This window comes from Belonocnema kinseyi, chromosome 9 (assembly GCF_010883055.1).
Source record: "Belonocnema kinseyi isolate 2016_QV_RU_SX_M_011 chromosome 9, B_treatae_v1, whole genome shotgun sequence".
Lineage (NCBI taxonomy): Eukaryota > Metazoa > Arthropoda > Insecta > Hymenoptera > Cynipidae > Belonocnema > Belonocnema kinseyi.
This window is the reverse complement of record NC_046665.1, coordinates 79,278,534-79,301,811: the sequence shown is the minus strand read 5'-3', so window position 1 is coordinate 79,301,811 and position 23,278 is coordinate 79,278,534. Positions and strand designations below refer to the sequence as shown.

General features: G+C 29.9%; 1 protein-coding gene across 4 annotated transcripts in view; it reads left to right on the top strand.

The window, feature by feature from the left end:
• The first annotated feature begins 7,570 nt into the window (after positions 1–7,570).
• Positions 7,571–23,278, top strand: part of LOC117180902 (chromodomain-helicase-DNA-binding protein 7) — a 50,236-nt gene continuing 34,528 nt past the window's right edge. For 3 of the 4 annotated variants that reach the window (XM_033373507.1, XM_033373506.1, XM_033373504.1), the window contains exon 1: positions 7,571–8,054. The gene's annotated coding sequence lies outside the window, so the exon portion shown is untranslated. Of the gene's footprint in view, positions 8,055–21,042; positions 21,273–23,278 lie in introns of those variants that run through there. The other variant, XM_033373505.1, reaches the window with a different exon arrangement.

The window sequence follows — 23,278 nt, the reverse complement described above, 5'->3', positions numbered from 1 at the left end:
AAGTGATTTAAGACAAAAAAGTAACTAAACTAACCACCCTGTATGTAGTGTGATAGAAAATTTAAATGGCTGTACTTATTTGTCGCTAAAAGAATATATCTACGAAAATTGATGTTACAAACAAAATTTCGTTCGTTTGACGATTAAGAACTTTATGAAATTTGGAATCTTAAAAAATGAACATTAAATAAGGACTTAATATAATAGAATTAATTTCCAGTGTTTATTATTTGCAAGAACGCGATAGCGAAAGTTTGGGTTTTGTACTGCCTTTTATTACAATCATTCCTATATACAAATATTGAAATATATGGGTGCACCAAAATACTCAGGTACCTATGGATAAAAAATAAATATATGAGGAATAAAAATAACACAATAGATTCTGTATTAGAAAAGACAATTTCATTTTTTTTTTTAACGTGAAGAGATCGAAGAAGAGTATTTTTCATTCAGAAAATTCTAGCCTACCAAACTAAGACTTTACTTTTCTAGTGAAAAAGGCCATAAATAGACGAAGTCGTTATCCAAATTACAGAATCCGTTTGCATGTGTGCAAACGAAAAATAAATACAAAATATGATGAAACTACATTGAAAAAACTAAATCAAACTGACCTTTCGCCATTCTGGAAACAAAACACTCTCGAGAGCCGGTCAAAAAAGTCCCACTGAAGTAAGTTTATCCAAGAATAAAAGTTTGTTCTTGAGTGTCTCTTTGAAATTTCTTTTACATTGACTGCCCGGAAACAATACTTTAAACTTTAAATGACTTTTGAGTGTGAGGGATGCAATTAAACAACTTTATTCTTGATTCGAAATAATGCAATTCAGTCACCCGGCACTCAACAACAAAGAAATGAAACGAATTCGAACACAACCGTTCTGTACCGCGCTCTCTACCGACATGAGAAGAAAAATATGATGACGCGCAAACTACTTTTTGAATCTTCTCGCGCCCACTGCGCTATCTGGCGTCTGCCAAATACAGTCCACTAGAGTTGGGTCGCGGCAAAGATAAATATCTTTGCCATAGTGTTCTACGTTGGTTAGTTCCTAATTAGAATTCTGAGCCCGTTATATTACTTTGAGAACGGTAACGAAAATGAGAATATTACCCAGAAATAAATTCTCTGAGAATTTATGAGAATCTCAGAATTTATTTTAATTTATCAAAAATTGCACTTTTCCGATAACTTTTTGGTTGAAAGTTCAACTATTTTTTTAAAAGTTTTATTTTTTTTATTTTAAAGTTTACCTGCTTTAGCAAAAATTAAATCTTTTTTTTGATAAAAATGCAACTGTTTGGTTAGAAATTAAGCTATTATACTATTTGCTTGAAAACTGGACTATTTCGTAGAAAATTTACTTTTTGTTTAAAATTTATATTTTGGTGTTGAAAAATGAACTGAAATGTTTTCTGCATGAAAGTTCCACTTATAAAAAAATATTATTTTTAATTACAAATTCATCTGTTTTAGTACAAAATTGATATTTTTTGGATAAAAATGCAACTATTTGGTAGAGAATTTAACTATTTTGTTAAAAATTCATCCTTTTTGGTTGAAAAAATTCGTCTTTTTGGCTTGAAAATTTAATTTTTTTGTAGAAACTTATTTGTTTGTTAAAAAAATTCAATTTTTGATGTTGAGTTAACTGAAATCTTTGTGTGAAGAAAACAAAAATTTTTTGTAATAAAAAATTCGTATGCTTCAAGATGAATTTCATATTTTTGATCAAAATTGCAACTATTTGGTAGAGAATTTAACTATTTTGTTAAAAATTCATCCTTTTTGGTTGAAAAATTCGTCTTTTTCGATTGAAAATTCAATTTTTTTTTGTAGAAAATTATTTCTTGTTAAAAAAATCCATAGTTTGATCGTGAAAACTCGACTGAAGACTTTTTCAATATAAAATTCAACTATTTTTATCAAAATTTATCTTTTTGATTTAAAACTTCCTCTACGTTATAAAAGAAATTTCATTTTTTATATGAAAATGCAACTTTTTGGTTAAAAATCGTTCGTCTTTGCTTAATAATGCAACTAATTTGTTTAAAGCATTTTAAAAATTTGATGAAAAATGTATATTTTAAGTTAAAAAGTTATCTCGTTGGTTAAAAGTTTAATTATCTTGTTATAAATTAATCTTTTTTAATTGAAAATTCAACTATTTATGATTGAGAAAGTATTACAATTGTCGGAAATTTGACATCACACTTTTTCAACGGATCTCCACATTTCGAGACACCCTGAATCCGAAAATCAGGTTTTCACGATGGCGTCATCTTTGGCACACACACGATTCCGTCATCTTTGGAAAACTTTTTTTAGGTCCTAAAAGAAAGGACGAGTTCGTGCACCAGCTATTTTTGATAAAAATTCAAAATGTGAGCGCATTTTGAAAATTTTTTATACCATTTTTTTCTGAATTTGAAAGTTCTATGTAGGGATATTTATATTATTAAAAAGATCAAACAATTTATCCTTATGACTTTTTTCGATAAAAAGAAAATTTTTAGAGTTATAGCGTTTTCAAAATTTTTTTAATCAACCGAAAATCAAAATTTGAAGCCGAAAAACGCACGATATGAAAAAAAGTAAAAAAAAAGAAAAACATTTCTTTTTGAAATCCCTACAAGATTATCATAACCAATTTTTGGATTTTCTTCAAAAATCGAAAATTCAAATTTTGATTGCACAAAAAATAATGGAAAATAAAAAATTCCATTTTGTGGACAAAGTATGTAGGATACGAAAAAAGATGAATTAACAAAAATGGTTATTCCAAAAAAGATCTACAATTTCGTTAAGAATCACTTCTTGATAGGACGCGTACTTTTTATTATATTCGTGAAAAATAACGTTGAAAAAAAAATGTGTGGAAACACAACGAAAGTTGCGAGAAAAAAATCTAACAAAACCTGTTTACAAATGTTGGTCGGAAATCGAGCGCGCAGCGCGAGTGTCACGATGAGAATAAATACCTTAAAGCCTATAGAGCTTTGAGAAACTTAATCTTTGACTATACTTAATTAAGTAGACAATTCAGAATATGAAGACGCATATAAATACTGCCATCTAAAAGAGATCTTGCTTATAAAGTTTTTTTAAAGCATTTCAAATGCAAATAATAAATATCCGAGCGCGAAGCGCCATGTGTAAATATGCCCGAGCTCGAAGCGCTAGGTAACCTATTATCGAGCGCGAAGCGCGAGATTCAAACATCGCGTGTCCTCGGCGCGCTCAAACTTGTGAGCAAAGCGAGCCGCGCGCGTAGCCTGCGATGAGTATGTGCCCGCGAAGCGGGCAGATTTTTTTGTTGACAGTCTTTATTTGTTGGAAGTTCATCTATTTGGTTTTAAAGTTTTTTTTTGTTGTATAAATTTCATTCTTTTTTTGCTTAAAATATAAACTATGACACTTTTTCGCTGGCAATTTGTCTTTTTAGGTTGAATATTCAACTATTATATTAAATAATCAATTATTTTGTTGAAAATTCTAGTATTTTGTTAAAGAGTTATCTTTTAAAGTTGGAAAAAGCTTTGTTTTTAATTGAAATAAATTAATACATTTGAAAATTTTTTTAATTTGTATATGAGACACTGTTTTCTTCCACTTATAAAATATTCTATGGTAAAAATATCATAAGATTAAAATATTGGTATTTGAATATTAATGATTTGAAATGAAAAATTAGTCAAAGAAAAATCAGAGAATTTTGAAAATGTCACGCGTCTAAGTTTTCCGGGAGTGAGGTCTTCTCATTCTACTTCGTGGTATTTATTAAGTAAGGTGAGACAATTAAATTTTGAGGTTAGAGTTTCAGTCTAGCAGTGTTAAATAATAAGTAATGAGCTACTGCTTTGCATATTTTAAATTCCTGAATATGTCTGAAATAGAAAATGATTTATATTCAACCGCTAATATCACCTGAACAATAAAAATATTGTTAAAAATCATAAATTCTCTTAAATTCTTTTAAATTCTCCTAAATTTTTTCACATTCTCTGTTATATAACCTGAACTTAAATTTCGGGAATTTAAAAACTCTACTCCTAATATCTTGAGCACGGCGCTAGTTGTCCCATCACTCCCTGTGTTTGTGTTGTGAGCAATGGAAGTAAACCACTTTTTTTTATTTTTTAATATACAAAATGTAATTTTCGTAAAAAAAAATGAAACGAAAAGAACGTTACTCATTTTATATTTCAAAACAGTTTTTTGCAAAGGATATATATAAATTCTGATGGAAAGCATGAAGTAAAACGTCATCCAATAAACTTGGTAAAGTGAAATATTAGATTTGAATTTGAATAAAAGTTAAATATAATCCTTTTTTATATCTGAAAACACAGTAAATAAAATTTATATCAATAAAATATATAACTAGTTTAAGAAAACAGTTTTAATAGTATACAAGTTCAGACTTAATATTTGAGGATTCAGGGACTACTTACACTATATTGAAGGTAATGAGAAAAGTGTAATTGAAATTGAATTAAATTTTTATTGATGAACATATAACATAAAAATATGTAAAGAATATTAAAAATAGTTTATTCAATAATTCCAATTGTTAAAAAAGACTATTTTTCAGAGGAACAAATATGAATTATAATTTTGTAAAACGTCCAAAATGTAAATATATTCAATGTTTTAACATCTTTGTTTTGAAGACTTAAAAGGATATAATGATAAAAGAGAGCAATTAAAGAAATTAATTTTTGTATTTTTCACTGATTATTAAATAAAATGGTTTCAAATGTAAATTTAGTTAAATTCAAATAGAAATACATTATATATTTATAAGCGAGAGTATTTACACGGTAAGTTTAAACTTAGTACTATTCCAATTTTTCTCCGGGATTTTTACATTACATTATTAATATTGTTCATTTGTTTTCGACAACAAACTTTATGAATCATATTTTAATCTTCATTTAAATTCAAATCTAAGATATATTCCATTTTGCCAAGATTATTGTACGACCATATAAATCATATTTTGTCTTTAGTATTCATAGAAAATCATCGGGAAAATTTTTTGAAATATTAAATGAGTAACATTGTTTTAATTTCAAGAATTTATTCGCATTGAAATAACATCTTGTTTTCTAAAAAATTAAAAAAGTGATTTAGTCCCATTGCTTTCTATGTAAAAACAGGGAGTGATGGGACAACTAGCGCCTCGCTGGTGATATTAGGAACTAATCAACCTAGGAATGTTGCGCGGTCAAGTTAAAATCTGAAATATGCACATATGCACAGTGCCGACCGGAACTAGTTAAGGGCATGTGTGGTGATACTTAGAAAATTTTTTATTTTGTCAGTTTTAGGTTCCCCCGGCTTTTTTTCTAGAATAATAAATATTTTGTCTTAAAAATTTGGGAAATAATAGCGAACATGCTAACGGACGTCCCCACACACTTTTTTTGCGTTTTTTTATCAAAAAAATTTTGATATTGCTAATAACGTGCCTGTATATTTCGAGGTTATGTATGTTACAATTAACCCGAGCGTTACTTCCAAACTGCACAATATTTTTGGCCGAAAACTATGGACTTACAAATAAACATAGTAACTAATCTCCCGGAACTAACCTTGTTTGCAGGCAATCAAAAAAGTTTTTTTCATAAATAATTTCCTGATTATCGGAAAGGCAGAGATGAAAAATGACGTAACCTCAAAACAATACATATGCATAAAATTTTTATTTAGCATAATAAATTTTTTTGTTATCCCTCAAAAAAGAGTCCGGGGACGTCCGTTATGATATTTTATAGCATCTTCGAATATTCGTAATATTCTCCGTAATTTCAGCAGGAAAATCACCGTCATTACCGGTAATGTTTCTTTTGTTACCGCTCATATTGCGACGCCATCTGTATATTAAAATGTGAATGAATGTGAATTTCAAAATACGTCGTGTTTGTTGATCAGTTTCATGGAGAATAAACATCTTAACGCAAATCGTTGATTTATAAATATGTAACATGTGCTTTCAAGGACAAAGAAAATTTTTGTATAGAAATAATATATGATTAAAATAGACTGAATTTGAATAGACTAATTTTGGAAATTACTCTTTTATTTCACGAGAAAATTGGTGTATTCGTTTATTGTCTTCCATATCCTTACGGGTCTTTCACGGTCAGTACTTTAATAAAAAAATAGAATAAAACGTTTTCTTTTTGTAAACAATAGTATTGAATTTTTATTCATATTATATATACCAACTTAGAATGTTTCCTGAAACCATCCTCTTACTGTACTCTTATCTATTATATTACAGAATATTACGTGTTTGCCAATATCTTTCTAAAATATTTGGAAAAATATAATGTGTCACTTCTTATTAATAATTAGTATAATAATAATAATACTTTTTTTATTCTTCACGATGGTGTGAAACTGCAAAATGCCTACAGCGATTCAGCAGATTAGGTTTTACACCTTTCGAAGCGTCATGTTCAAGAAATGTTTTTCATATACTCTTTTATGTAATAAACACACACGTAATTTCTGTCTACTTAATCTGCAATGTGTGAACAATTAAAAGGAACAATATTTTTGCAAAAAATAATGTGCACATACATTTTTAAGCAAAACCATCAGCTAAATTCATTTCGGTGAAAGCTGAGGGGGAAAAATGAACCAAAGATATGGAACAAAACTTTATTTCTGTAATATTTTTGTAATTAAGAATGATGATAATTATTTCATTATTTCATTTAATAGTAATTGAAAAATAAAGACTATTTTTTAAATAAACTTATATAGAAAAAATTACTTTTTTCGAAGATATTAACAACATAGGGCAAAAATGAATCGAATCCCATGCATTTGATCCCTTGTTTTCCCCTGAGCAGTCAACGCAGTAAAGTTAGCAGGTGGTCAAAGTGAAAATACATAATTCTGTTGTTGTCCATACTCTCCCTACAGCAACTTTGCCTATAGGGACTTTGTAGGGTGCGCATCTAGGTTCTTGGTCAATTAGGTCTGTCATTAGCCAACAAGGTTGTTGTAGGTATTCATTTACCAGTAATTTTAATCGACATATTACTTTCCCGAAAAACACGAGGTTATAACTAAAATATAGTGCTTTTCAGGAACTCCTAGATTGTTCTCATAAAATATATAAAGAATACCTATACCAAGAAGGTAGCTAGAAATGAATCTTATGTAAAATATTAATTCCAAGATTAATTCAAAATTCATGGTCCGTAAGAATTCACTATAAAATATTTATTAATACGTGTATAATTGAAAAAAGGCTTTCAAATCATTTTTATTTCAAAAAGGAAAAAGTGGTTGTAAGCTTTTCAAACTTGCCCTAGTCCATAGTGTATATTTGAGCGATTTCGGCTAGTGTAGTGCAATCTTTAATGTAAATTCGGCATTTTGATTTAATTTTCGCGCGTAGGCTAACTGTGGGAGGTCGGAAACATTAAAACTGAAGAACCAACCAATTAGAGAAAGCCGGCAGCCATTTGCCCATTTCTTAGAACAACTGTGGACGTACCTTAACCTGGGATCCGCGTTCGCAACAATGGACGTCACTTCCGTTATCTTGGACGCACAATGGAAGCAAATGAGATGAGAGAGACAAGAATTAACTTAGGTCATTATTCGGTAACGATAAACGACAATTCGCAGATAAGCCAATTCTAATGACAGTAACCCTTTTTACCAAGTTTTACGCCCACGACTGATACCTATTTTGAAGTTAACTTTGAGTGATTGTGAAACGTGTGTTCGGAAAGTAAAGTGTGTCAAGTTTCGCTCATGCTCCTTATTTATGTTTTTACTTTTGGAATTTTTTATTTTGTGTAAGTTAATAAAAAAACGTGTCCAGGCCTAATCGATAAATTTCAAGTTCCATCTTATTAGTGCCTCGGGTAACGGTTCATGTGTCAATGTAACCTGCGGCAGCACTGCCGCCTCTTTAGTAATTAACCAAACAAAATGGACACCGAAATAACGATTAAGCGAATACTCGTGCAATTGTTTTAAGTGAAATCTTCGACAGCATGGAATCGCCGATTATTAAGCCGTGAGTCATCTCAATTGTTACTTGCATTAGAATAGATAATGATATAATTAATCCAGTGGGGGGCCGCAGTAGTACCGAAATTTTCGAGTTTTTATATCATATTTTAATAATAAAATGTAGCACCTATTTCACCGAACGGGGTCATGTGCTGGCAAGTACAGTATTGCGGATTATTAATGGCTACTGCGATTTTATGATTTCTTCAATATTGCCTTCATATAATCGCCTCTTAACCTAAAGTTGTCATCTTTTTCATATTTTTGAAAACGTTGACTGAAATTTGTATATGAATTGCTTCAAAATGCCTTTATTATTAGTATTTTACGATCCGATTTATTTTACGTTTTTGCCTTGAAACTATGATTATTTTCAAGTCTGCATTTCCAGTTTTATTTACAAGTTACTAGTTTTGCTCCAAGAATACTTTTTCTTACATTTTTGTTTGGAAATTGAAGTTTTTTCCTGAACATAATTTTTACCATTGCTGAGGATAGAAGGGTCATACCTACAGTTCCTAATCGAATTCAGATTACCTTACGGATTGATAATAAAATTGATGAATGTGAATTGTTTACTCTATGTTTACGAATACATTTTAAGACAAAAACTAAATATTTTTGTATGTAGAAAATGTTTTTTAACGCAGGGACTTTCTCAGTGTTTCATTTATAAATGTGATTGATTATCTAACACGAAATACTTGAAGCTTGATAAAATATTCTTCAAATATCAATTATGTTTATAAAAGAGGAACTACTGGGTAAGAAAAACTAATTTTCGAATGGAAATATATTTTAGGTAAAGTGCAGTGTATACACATTAGTGCCCATAATCAGAGTGAGATTAAACTTAATTTCTTTAAAAAGAATTTTACTGCTTGCTATTTCAGTAAACCAAGGTCAGTGTCTATTGTTTACTTGCTCACTATGAGTATTAAATATAGAGCAAACATTTAAGTAAGACTTGTGAATAATTTAAGAGCTTTATCTATAGAAAATTTATTTGTTTACCATGCAAGATAGTTTTTTTCTATTGCGAACTCTGATTTAAAGTGAGCTTAATTCTGTTAAATAAATCTCTATTTGAAATACGTTCAGATCATCCTTAGTAAAAATTATTGTGTATGATAACGATTAATCGAAATTGACCAATTTTGCTTGTCTTCTATGTACCAAAGAATAAAATTTACAGAAGTTTCGTTAGTTCTAGTGAAAGAAATATATTTTTTGCTCGGTTTAAATTTACTCTGTAATATTGTTGCGGCTCAAATTTTAACAAAGTTTATTCGGTTATAAAATATTTATTTTACCGTACATAATTGATATATGACTAGCAAATGGAAATTTCGAATAGTTATAATATTCCTTGAGAGTAGTTTTTTCTGTAATTAGGATTGAAGCAACACACGGAATTGAATCTATATAATATATTTACCGAAAAAGACATTATACCGATTAAAGTAATTATTTTATGTTTTTCCTAGAAAGTTTTGTCAAGTCATTTTTTAACGGTTTGTGGTTATCATTAGAGCTGTACGAAAGCAATGAAAAATAAAGTATTTTGCAATAAGATTATGTTGCTTTAACATGCATGAACGCCTAATGTGTTGCAGGATGTTTGCTAAACTTACATTTCTTTATAGAAATACATCGTTACCTAACTAATAATAGATTTTTGCCAATATACAAATATTATTAAAGGAATATTTATTCATAATGTAATATTATTTTGCATTCTTTATCATGTTATTAATCTCAACCGGGTTTTAAGTTAGGTACTCAACCTTTTCGACAGAATTCCTATGAAAACATTCAAATTTACATACTATTGATTTTCACCTCAAAAACTTTTATAACGCGTAATTTTCCTGTGATTTGCTGTTCTACTACTTGAAGGCTCTTTTCCATTTTTAGCGATTATAACCTTTCCCCATTTTAAAAAATTCTCTTTTCCCTCTATTCTCGAAAAACTTCCCTCTTTTTTTTAAATATAAGTTATTTGAATATACGATTAAAAATTAACACCCCTAAAAAAAGTTGAAACTGAATCGAAACATTTTAAAATATGTTGAAAATGTGAAAATTGGAAATTGGAAGAAAATTGGAAGCAGAAGTTGTTATCCAACATAAAGTTGGGAGAGTTCAAAACTATATGGTAATTTTAAAACGAAGTATTAGAAAGTGAACATTTATTTATTCAAATGTACATGGTTAAATCATTTAAAAAGTGAATATTCCAGTGTATTGTTTTTATAATGATATATTTGAACGATTTCAAACTAATTTATTTAGGGTTTAAAATTATTTTTCCTACTTGATTGTTGATTTGAACGATTTGAAACTAAATTATTTAGTATTTAAATAAAACTTTGGAGAATTAATTATAGTAATACCGAAATGAAAAATCTTGGGAAAAAAACTTAACTATAGTCACCCGTATCACGGCATTATTATAAATTTTGGTATCTTTTAAAAGAGAGAATATCCTTCTGCAAGATAACTACATATTTTAAACATATAAAAATAGCCTATTTAAAAAAATTTTCTTGTCGGACTTTTTCTACGTTTAAAAATTAATGCCGTGTAAAAATTAGATAAATTCGGTCATTTTAGTGTGAAAAAATAAAAATTTAGGTTCAGAGTTAAAATCCAAATTAAAAAAGGTGATTTATGTTTTAAAAACTGTACCTATTCCGTATTTATCCCACTAAGTCCCAACACGAAGAAATTTCTCTTTTACGTTTGAGCTTGAATAATTTTATAAAAAGGGCAAAGAATTTATTGCAAAATAATCTTTTCTACTATTTTCGGGTATGCTCTGCACGATGCTACATTATGCTTCAACTTCTGTGTTGCACAGGAGAGTTATGTAAAATTGTATATCAGTAAACATTCACTTTTAATTTTATAAAAATAATATCAGTGAATCACTCAATCATTGGAAAAAAACGATATTTCACTCACTGCATTGAATTTTGGTATGAAAATGACGAAAAATAGCAATAAAATGCTTTTTTATAATCGTAATATCATGGTTTTACCTATTTCACACAAAATTTTTTTATTCTGTTTAAAAATAAACTATTCAAATACCTTATTACTGAAATAATTAAATATTTATATGATTTGAGCGAAAAAATCACCAAAAATATCGATAAAACGAAATTAAAAATTTTTGGTTTCCGTTTTCTGGCCGCCATTTTGTTTTAAAAAATCGTAGATAAAAAAACTCAACGGATTTGAAAAGTTCAGACATTTTGTGCACATTTGCGACGGCAAAAAAATCCTTCCCTCTCAATATTTTGATTGACATAAAAATTGCTAAAAGCAAAGGCATTTTTTTTTTTTTAATTTGTTAATTATTAATTGAAAATCAATATTTTACATTTTTTAAACCATTGCATCGTGTAGAGCATATCCGAAAATAGTAGAAAAGAGTATTTTACAATAAATTCTTTGACTTTTATAACATTATTCAAGCTCAAACGTAAAAGAGAAATTTCTTCATTTTGGGACTTAATGGGTTAACAATGTTTAAATAGTGAGGCTCTTTGGGAATGAGCAATTGTAGACAAAGTCGGCAATATTAAATGACGGGGTGATCAGTATTCTCAGGTGACCCTTTCGAAAGTATTCCCATGTTAATAAATGGAAACTTTAAAATTGGTTATGACAGTATAACGATATTTCAGAAATTAAAAACTAAAGATTACATCATTTTCTCAAGGGGGGTGTTTGGAATGAAAAATCGGTATGGATGTTCCGGAATGAGTTTCAGAATCAGAATAAACGTGGTATGTTTTAGTTGATAGAATAATGCTTGGGAGAATCGTGGCTTGCGCTTGGTGTAATGACGCGTGTGTACTTTCCTTCCGTACGTGCATCTATAGGTGAGTACACGTTGGATTGGGAATATCACAGAACGCGATTGGTTAATCAAGTATCCTGCGGTGCATTGCTGCTTTATAAGGTAAAATCTGATTGGTCCTCTTTCCGCTATAATTTGGACCCCGCCTGGCTATTGCCGTCTTTCCGCGGTATCGAATACTTTGTACAATGTACGACAGTTTTGATGCGTTGCACGACTGATGCCTCGAAAGATATTTTTGCTCAGGGCCGTACCCTATACTTTTTCTTCATTCGAAATTCATTTAAAAAACATACTTATACCTTACCACATTGCCGGAAACAAATGAAACCTAATGGGAAAATACGTGAATTCGAAAAGCCTCGGAAAAGATGAATACGTGATATCTGCCTTCTGTTTACACATATTCAGATTCAAAGTCAATTTAAAAATGTTTATTTTGCATTTCCAAATCGTTGTATTGGAAAGTAAAACGAGAATCATGAAATAGAATTTTGATGAGTTTATTGATCAAAAGCTGAACTATTGCTTTCGCTGGTTGTTACTTTTACCTCAACTTTTACTTTGTAAAACCTGTAGAGGAAGTATAAAAATGATCAACTATTTGCTTTTAATTAGAAAACAAACAATCGAGCTAAGCTCGCGATTATTATTTTTGTTTGTCTCACGCAGTTCTTAAATTAAAATATATAATTAATATTGATGCAAAATTGTTGTGTTTCATAGTATCTATTATTTAAAATGATATAAAAGAAAGGCATAGGCAATGTGTTTGATAATTTATGAAAGTTTATAGCCTAACTTCAGAATTAATATATAATACTTTTTGTCAATAGAGAGACATACAAACTATTGCATTTTTGGTTTAAAACTAAAGTTGTTAAAAACTGCAATTTTCAATTTTGAAGTGGAACTTGCATGATTTTTGTTTAAAATAACCAAATTCCCGTTAAAAGCGCTAACGTACTTTATTGTTATTATTCGAAATATTGTGAATATTTTTCAAAGTCTAAACTTTTTTAAACTAAACTTTGTTTAAGATAGTAACTCTTCGTTTAAACGTAATGTTTTTACTTTAACAAGGAGATCACATCTATTGACTTCTTTGGATAACTATTAATTCGACAAAGTATTATTTTCAAATGGCAACCCATCTTCGAAAGAACTCGAATTTTTCAAATTTTTTTTTTGCATTGAAATGTTTATTTATTAAGTTATCGTGAAAACCTTAAATGTTTATATTTAACACTTGTTTTTAATATAACATTCCTTTTTGTCTTGAGTTTACAACAGTTAAAAATTTAATTTTAATTTTTTATTATTTTCCAGCAATTTAATTTTCAAAAGTTGAATTTAAAATGATAAATTTGCAAATTGGAGAAAATTGCAAAAATTAAAATTTCAATTTAATATTTTCTTTCACTTTTAATTTTCTTTAATTTTAGCTGTCGAAAATTCATTTTATTTTTCGAAGAAAAACATGATCATAATCTAAATTGTTAAAAAATTCGAAATCTTGTTCAAGTTATGAAAATACCAATTTTCGTTTTAAAGCACTAGCGTAACTTGAAATTGTTACAAAATTACTAATCTTCTTTTAAATCTAATGATTTTTTAATAAAAATGACAATTCTCGACGAAAAATATAAAGAGAATCCGAAGTTGTTCATGTTTAAAAATTCTATTGTTTCAAAGAAAAATCATTGGATTTAAATGTATTTTTTTTATTATTAACAATACTAATAATTGCAGATGAAAAACACTAGCATAACATCATAGAAAATGGTTTAGAATTATAAATCTTCTTCAAAATCTCGTGATTTTTGTTAGAATAACAAATTTCAAGTCAAAAATTTAAATTTTTAAATAACCTGAAATTTATAAAAAATTCTAAATCTTTGAAATCTATATTAAAAATTGCTAGCTTAATCTACAATTGTACAACAAAGATAATTTTTTGAAATCTAATCCTTTTTTCCCAAAAGTAGCATCTGCTGTTGTAAAACACCAAAGTAACTGAAAATTCTTAAAAAGGTGTTAATATTATTTGTTATATAATATAAAAAAATTTTAAACACCAATTTCCGACGAAAAATACTAACATAATCGAAATTTGTCCAAAGATTTTAAAGCTTGCTCAAATTATAATGATTTTTATTTGAAGATATGTTAATTTCCGTTAAAAACTTTAATAAAGCTGAAAAAAGTAAAATATTGAAAAGTTTCTTGACTTTGAAATCTTATAATTTATTATTGAAAATTCCAATTTCCGCTGTAAAGCGTTAAGATTATAATCTGAAGTTGTTAAAAATGGTGAATCCTCATACTTATTTTTGTTTCAAAATTTTAATATTCTGTGAAAAAAAACGAACACAACCTCACATTTTTAGAAATGGTCAGTCCTGGATTCTTTATGATTTTATATTAAAATTCTCTTTTGAAAAGACTAATTTCTAGCGAAAAGCACTAATATGAAACGTGTATAATATTTATAATAATTTTTTATATAATTTAAAAGAGATTATTTCTAGATTTAATTTTCTAAATTTTAAATTTAAGGTATAAAACAACTGCAACTAATGAAAAGCTAATCATGTTTTCAACCAAAATTATTGCGAGATTTTCGAGATATGTCGTTGCGCCGTTTTTTTAAATACGTTAATCGATAATTATTTTACATCGAAATGTAAATTATGCTTAATATTAAAGAAAATTATTTGTAAAGAAATTATTTATCAGTTGACAGAAGTTGTATTGAAATATTGATTTTTCACATAGTCATCAGAAATTTTAATAGCTCACGTCGTACATATATTTCTTATTTGCAATTTCACAAACCTACTTTTGAATCGATTTTTCAATATCAATTTCCTAGCCAATGGACGCAGCTCAAACGATTTGCAAAGTGGAAATGCAAATCATAACTGCTTTCTCGAAAAATTCTAGAGAATTCTAAATCATGCTCGGTTCTTCATTATACTATGCAGTTCACAAACTATTTATTTTTTATTTCAATTCTAGAGATTAAACTCATTTTATTATTCCCCTCTTGTATTGTCAGTGAATCTACAGTTATGATAAAATATGAATATATTAATAGAATCAAGGATTAATGACCAATTAGAAGAAATTGTGCTAATCTAACGTTACAACCTTCGAGATGAAATATAATGTGGATGTCACATTTTATTTATTTTACTTCCGAGAACCTACACAGAGTTTTATTAATGATTTTACATTTCTTGGAAATTGGTTTCATTATAAGACTACATTATTTTTCTTAATTTTTACGACTTTGTATTTTTATCCAATAGAAATCTTGTATTTCATATTGTTTTTAAAATTATAACTTTAATTTATGCTCTATTATTCATTTAATTTGTGATGAACCTATCGATAAGTATTTAAGAAATAACTCTAGTCTTTAGTCTTCAAATCTTAAATTCACTGACGGAAGAGGTTTTATTTTTAGAGCACTACCTAGTTATTTACAGCACATCTAATGTACGTAACTTTTCTTTATGTATTATTCTCTTTTCTGCCGAAGAGAGACACACCATGTTTTCCAAAGCGATTTTGTAAAACAAATATACCCTAATCCTAATAAAATGTTTGTTATAGTTTATTTATATTTTCAGACAGGTTTTAGTTTGAATGCTTTGTTGATATTTCGATTAATTTTCAAGGCAATAGTTGAAAGAGTTTCTTTCTAAAAGTTTTTAACGAAGTAAACTTGCATTTTGCGCGCAAAATCCAAACAAGAAGAGTAAAAATAAGTAAAGTGCACGATTCACTGGAGTTTTCATTGGAAATTTTTACTGACCCCTGTAGTGAACAGGTGCGGTTTCTCAGACCGCAAGGAACAGTCGAGAGGTCGAGAAACTTGAAATGTTTTATAGGGAGGATACATTAGAATTTTAATTTTTTACTACGACTCTCTTATCATTTTATCTCTCGCAATTATAATGGATTTTTTTATTTTGAAATAAAACGGCAGTTTTGTTTAAAGTAAATATTAATTTTTTTGAGAGCAGTGAATGACTGAATAATATTTAATCTTATAATTCTCTCAGCGATCGTAATCTTTTCCCTATTTCCCTGTTTCCTCTTTTTTTTACAAATTTACATTTTTCTTTTTTTTCACCTTAACTATACGACATTTGAAAATACAATATTTATATTGCGCGGAAAAGTTACTGAAATTATTAAATGTTCGTAAAAACTACAACAATCGTTATTATTCATTTAACATCGGGACGATCAGTACATTCCCTCTATCAGCAACGCCATTTTTTCAGGACGACTAAATACAGCCTTTTTTACTTGGAGAAACATGTAATATAATTAATTTAATCTTTTTAAATGTAAAACGTTATTAATTCATTTATTGATAATAATGAAAATAATCAAATAAATCTGCATAATATTTACGTGCTTAAATAAACTATTTATAAATAAAATACAAAATGGAGAAAAAAATTTCGTGACAGAAATGCAACAAGTTTCAACCGAGGAAAAATATAGTCATTTAAAAATACTCTTTAAAAAAATAAAAGCTAAAGCAGTTTAAAACATTTTGAAAGTGTAAACACCAGAGATAGGAGTTGTTATCTTATATAAAATTAGAATAAAATTATAATTATAATAATTCTAATAAGGAGTAGCGAAAGGTTCAAACGTGTTAATTGATACATGCAAAGTTAAATAATTGAAAAATTGAATATTTCAAGTTTATCAACTGCGTCTAGCAGTGTAAAACTTTTTTCTTAATATTGCCAATACCAAATATGAATTGATTAATTGAATGATTTTACAGTCAAATATTTTAAGATTTTAATTATATTTTAAATCTAAAATATTCTATCGGATGAAATGAAAAATCTTGAATAAATATATCTAATTATGCTTATAAGTATTAATATTTAATTATTATTCAAGGTATTTTTTAAAAGAGAAAATATTCTTGACTTTGAGAATGATTTTAAACGTATAAAAATAGTTCATGTAACAAATTTTATTTTTTGTCGGGCTTTTTTACATCACCGTGATTGTTTTCTCAACGATCTCGCATCCAAATTGAAATGTTTTTTATTATTTAAAAATATAAAATTTCATACAAAAAAGATTGTTTCTCCTTTCCTACATATAAAAATAAAAGTCTAATTTTTTCTCGTTTTCTTAAAATAAATTACCCCATTTCTCCTTTTTCGAGTTTTTGTGCTATGATTCCAGTCATCTTTTTTTTTTTCTTAAAAAAATAAAATCTATAATTTTTTCATGAAATGATAGAATTTGATCAAAAATTTGAATCTTTTTTAAAAAGCATATTATTACGAATAAAACTTAAATCATATTTAATTCTCTTTGAAAATCCCCATAATTTATTTTAGAAAGTATATTATTTTAAAAGTTTCGTAACATTTTTTTCTAAAGGGGATTTTGTGTGTGTGTATTTAAATGTAATATAAGGGAATAAAAATCAGATTTAGCCATTTAAGGTTCCCCAGATCTCGTATTATGACCCGATGAACTTCATGCGATCTTTCAAAGATCTTCTAAAGATTCCCAAAAATTTTAGAAGAATTGAAAGATTTCAGAGATCTCCGGCGAGATTTGAAACAATTTTTCCAACTGTTCTGGGGTCGCTGAACTTTGTTTTTCAGAATCCTTGCCAAGATTAAGGCTGATTTTCGTGATTCTGAAGCTTTTATTTGATTATTTTATAGTGGCTTGGAACAAGATTTTCGAAGTGAATATAAGCCCCTCTAAATATACCGATCACGAAATGCTCATTAAATCTTCACCCAATCGATAAAATGACATTCCTTCCTCTAACTTTTCATGAAAATCTCACAAGCTTATCAAGCTCGAAACCCTCATAACTTTTCTCTCAAAACACTCCAATATTATCTTAACTCCATCCCAAGAAGCAATGGGCAACCCTGAATGACAATCTCCCAGGCTGGCATCCCTGCGGGCACAGGTTTTGGAGTATTCGACTGACATTTCACATGAATCACCCCCGCCCTTCCTCCTCTCATCATTCCTATCCAACACAACCTTGCATAGACTCCAACACCCTCCTCATCCAGGCTCGGCGAAAAGAGCTAAAAAATTGATTGAAACCCCGGTGAAAAGTGCTCGCTCCTCTCCACACGAATGACCGTGTTTCTGAATCCGCGGACTAAAAGACAGACATCAACCTCGCGTCTGAATTTCTCGCAAAAGGAGCGATTTTCCGCGGACTCGATCCTGGATCCTCAATTGTGTAGGTGTGCCTCGCATCAACGTGTGCGTACGAACTGTACCTACGAGTCAAGACACTATAGTTTCGTTCGTTCTCTGTGAAGAGCCAGGGGCCGAGGGGGTTCATCGAGCAAAAGGTGGGGGTCAGAGAGAGAGGCTCATAAAAAGGGGAAGCGAGAGGCACCACCAGAGAAAACGAGAGAGACTCTACTCAGTAGCGTAACTCTGTTCCGCAGAACCCTACAATATTAGAGGGCTTACACCTGCTTGGAAGCCTGGATTTTTTTCAGGCTTCAAAATCTGGTTCCTATCGTCATAGTCCCTATATATTTGGTTGTCCCAATACTACAAAAGGGGCCTCTCACTGAGAAACCAGGAATCTTGGGAACTTACCATAAACGCTACAGTTCATATCGGACTCTCAATGAGATCAAAATTTACCTGCGATTGCTGGGAATTCTCATATTGCTTTTACTGTTTGTTCGAAGATTCACTATTACGGAATTTTCCGTATATATCTAACTCATTTCCACTTTTTTTCGGATTAGCCGTGTAATTTTGTCAGCATTGGTTTTTAAGTGGTGGCAAATTTTGTTTTAAATTCTGCACTTTTTGAATTAATTAAGATAGATAACTTTTTTTATTCTTGTGAGGGATTACACACTCTTTCAATACCCACAAACAATTTAAAATTAGCAAACTAACGGCGATTTTTTTGAAAATCAAGTATTCCAATTGTTCCAAAAGCCACTGAGGTATCGTTTCTCAGGATTTTTCAATAAAAATATTATTGAAAATTAATAGTTTCATCTTATAACACTTTATTTTTGCAAAATTTTAGAAAAATATTGTTTTTTTTTTTAATAACAAAAACAATATTTTTCGAAAAATGTTCAAAAATAAAGTGTTAAAAGATGAAACCATCCATTTTTAATTACATTTTTAATGAAAAATCGTGAGAAACAATACCGCAGTAATTTAAAAAAATGCATATATGTACATATATATTTCGGAAAGGGTGGAAAATATTGAAAATTTGTAAAGTAAGAGGAAAACATTTTCTGTGTAAACTTTTTTTGAATTGCATTTTTTTTTAAGTGAAAATTTTCTATTGTCAGGAAAATTTGCCGCCATTTTGTTATTGTTCAACATCTTTGACCTTTTCTGGTAGATTTAAAAAAAGTGTGAAATGCCTCACTAGAATTAAAAGAGAAATGTTAGATATTTTAAATTGGTTGGAAAAATAGATCATTAAAAATTGGAGCAGTTAGTTAGCCCCTTATTTATTTATTGTCTCCCCTATTATTCTAAAGAAACTCACGTATCAATTTTTTTTTCTATTTTTTACTCTTCAGAAGATATATTCTTAAGAAATTTCAAATATATTCAATATATATTTTATTACTTATTCATTATTCATTATATATTTAAAAATACTTTCCGAGGGCTATGTTTATTGCTATCCATCATTCATTTAACCTGTTCCATTTGTCCTCTTGTTCGAAGTCTCGATTAATTATTTCAGAATATAATTATCTTAATTAGAATCCTATCAGATTTAAAAACAAAAGCATTTCTATATTAATATTGCAAATAAATCTAAAAACTTACGTCAGCATTCCAAAAAATGTGCGGTTAGTTTAGAATATGATTTTACTATTCAGATTTTCAAATGTACAAACTACAAAGAAATATGTATAATATAAAGGAATCGTCAACTTTTGCAAAAGACGTTCATTGATCAACTAAAATAATAATATATGAACACTAACATCTATATACATAAATATTAAAGCAAAAATTATTTCATTGGTCCAAAGCTTCAAAACTACAAGAAATACAATAAGGGTACAATGTTATTTTTATATGTTTATTGATTTATAGAAAGAGTTTCGTTGTCAAAGCTTTATTTTATTTTTTGATAATATTTTAGTTTTCTTGTAGCACATACCTGAAGTTCTAAATGTTCAAGTAAATATGAAACCTTTTTTCTAACTTCTGTTTAATTAGAAACCTTTTTATTTCCCACCTACAATTAAAAATAGACGCTGTATGTTTTATTTTGCATGCCAATGAGTAAATACTGTGTAGCACCAGAGATATATTGTTTCTAAATTTTTAAGCAATTCATAAAAAATGCAGTAAATTTAAAAGTTCAGAATATAAGCACAGTTCTTAAGAAAAGTTCCCTATTTTCGCTGAAGTTGAATTAATGGACCGCTATTACCCTTGACCACTGGAGCAGAAATTACAACAAGTTTGAGATGTTTAAATTTAGAGAAATAGTGCATTTGAATCGCTTTAATTGTAAACAATCTTTTCTTGAAAAAGGGTGCAAAATATTTTCGTGTGACGAAAAATTGTTGCCAGGGGTCTACTGAGGTCGAGTTACACCACTGTGGCTAGCACAACAAGAGAGACGAAAGCTGAAGGAGTGAAAGAGAAACAAACTGGCCGGGCGGCCGGTCTCTTGAGAGGGAGTGAGAAGGAAAAAGTGAGTGAGAGAGAGAGGGAAACAAAGATGTGTAGAATCATTCGGGCCTATGGACACGCTCGCACCTCGGGTCTGTGCCGCCGCCGCAGCCTTCGGTGAAAAATTGTCTCAACGCGCGCCGAAAGGGTGGCTTTCCGGTAAGCTATCGTTGGGATAGCAGCGCTCTGTGAGGAAGACGTCCTGCGAGTCCCAGCGCCTCCAGGAAGACCCTCGCGATGTGAAAAGTGAAGCCACAGTGTAATATCGAGCGTCACGACTCGCGACGGCCGCCACGAATTCTCGGATGCCCAAGCGGAAATCTCTCGCGATAATGGCGTACGCTCCAACATCCCGTTGTTTTTTTTACCAAGTGGCTGGTCCACTATGCTCTGCTCAAATGCGACGAAACCCTCGAGCATGTCGCGCATTCACCTGAACGAGAGTCACTGAAACAAATTTCTAAGATGACTGACGACCTCGCAGAAAAGTGAGGATTTTCCCCTCACCTCACAAGTCCCCTGGCCCATAAAGCTCCACTCGGCATTTATAAAGTGAACGTTTTCGCATGTACATTGTTGTGCTGCAAGAATCTACGTCTGTGCATATTGTTGCTGGATTAGGAATTACGTCAGGTTTGTAGATTAATACAGAATTGCATTTTTTTGTGGCTGTTCGTAGCTTGCTTCCATGCCACCATCCGAGAGGATTCTTGATTTTCAGTTGAGCACCGGCTTAAGTGATCCGAAGGCTCGGCCCTGATTGTGATCTGTATTTCTTATTTCCTTTTTTTCCTGGGGATGTACGATCATATGAGCGAACGTTTTCTCGAACTTTGGGTGCGAAATTCGCGGAGGTAACAAATCGCCGCTTCGCTTCAATTTTCTCGAAAGGTGTGATCGATTTTTTCCAAGCTCCGGTTCAAGGGTGCCCGGCACCGCAAATTGTTCTTCCAAGGTTCTAGAGAGAAGGATGGATTCTTAAATTTAAGAGATTGATAACGAAGCATTGTTTTAAAGGCATTTTACTGCACGAGTTTTTATGGGATCGGGAATATTCGAGGAAAAGAGGGTACGCGCACTGTATAATCTATAATGTATACTTTTTTATGGCACATGTCCTGTATAGTGCACGAGTTGCATGAGTTTTCCTCGTTTTCAATTTATGTAATTCGCCCTTTGTTACTTTTCTCTTGCTGGTGTTTCTCATTTTCTCTTAGTCTCTTTATTGTTTGTTCTTTGATTCAAATTCAAATTTTCAAATTGAATTTCATTCGTTGACTGTCATAAACTGCTCAAAAAGTTGAAATGGACAAGTTCAAATCTGAAATATTAAAAAAAAAAATAGTTTGTAGCCACCGTTACTCTGCACTTTTTACTGAGCAGTGATTGTGCGATTTTATTGATTCTCGATTAGGGTTATTAATTGCAGTATATATCTGAGTCTGTGCTAAAATTAAGACTTATACTACCTATTATGAACAGATTTTACTCAAATTTTGTAACATATTTAAAACACTAAGCTTTTGGAGTGAAGATTAATAACACATTATATTATGTGCCTAAAGTTCTAAACGTTCAAGTGAAGGAAATTTGTTTACTAAGGACAGCGAAGGGCTTTGCAGAAAAAAACTCTGCTAAAATATTCGTCCAGAGCTTCAGGTACACCATTGTATTTGTCCCTGATATCATCATACTCTAAAACGAAAAGAACCGTTGTAAAATATTCATATTGCACGTAATCTATTGTAGAATCATTGCTCTGTCATTTTCAGACTCACGCTTCTTCGAATCACAAGCATTTTGCACCAAACTTTTAGAGCACATCAATGCTTTTCATGTCAAATATGGGATAATTTATAATTGTACAATGGAATTCTTTCAAAATTCAAGTAATTTTAAACTTAAATATATTCAAAATTATGTCTTGTCAGATTCGAATAATTTAGATTGTACAATTTCAAATTAAGTTATTTAAAGTTTGACGCATTTGAGAATTAATGTAGGGTATGTAACGTGCAGGAAAGGCAGGTTTACGAGACATTTTTTTGCCCGAGAAATATACGGGATTTTATGTTTTAAGCAGGAATTTTTTTAATGTCTCATACACGGAACAGGATAGAAACTTTCTTTGTTTTTTGAATCACAGTATTTTCACCACATTTTCTACCAAAAAGTAAGAAATGGCTTGGGAATATTAAAAGTGATTCAGAGATAATACATAAGTTTGACAATAAAAAAGGGAAGTTTTTACAGCAGAAATTGTAACTAAAAACAAAGAAAATATTGAAAAAATACGAAGGATATTTAGTTGTTTCTCAGAAAATTATTATCTTCATAATTTTTACATTTTTTTTTTTTTCATATACGTTAATTTTTATTGTTTCGGGAGGTTGTAACAGTATATTCAAAGATTAATTTGAATGAATTGCACCATAAAAGACGTTTCGGATGTATTGAGGACTTTTAATTGAAAAAAATTCGCTTAAAAAATATAATATGCCTACACTGAGAGAAATTCAAAAAGATTAATTCACGGAGCTGCTCCTGGATCTTATTCTAGCTTTGGCGTAAGAACTAAGACCTCGGAACCCTTGCTTTTTAAAGTAACGGCCGTTGCTTTAAAAGCAAGGGTTCCGAGC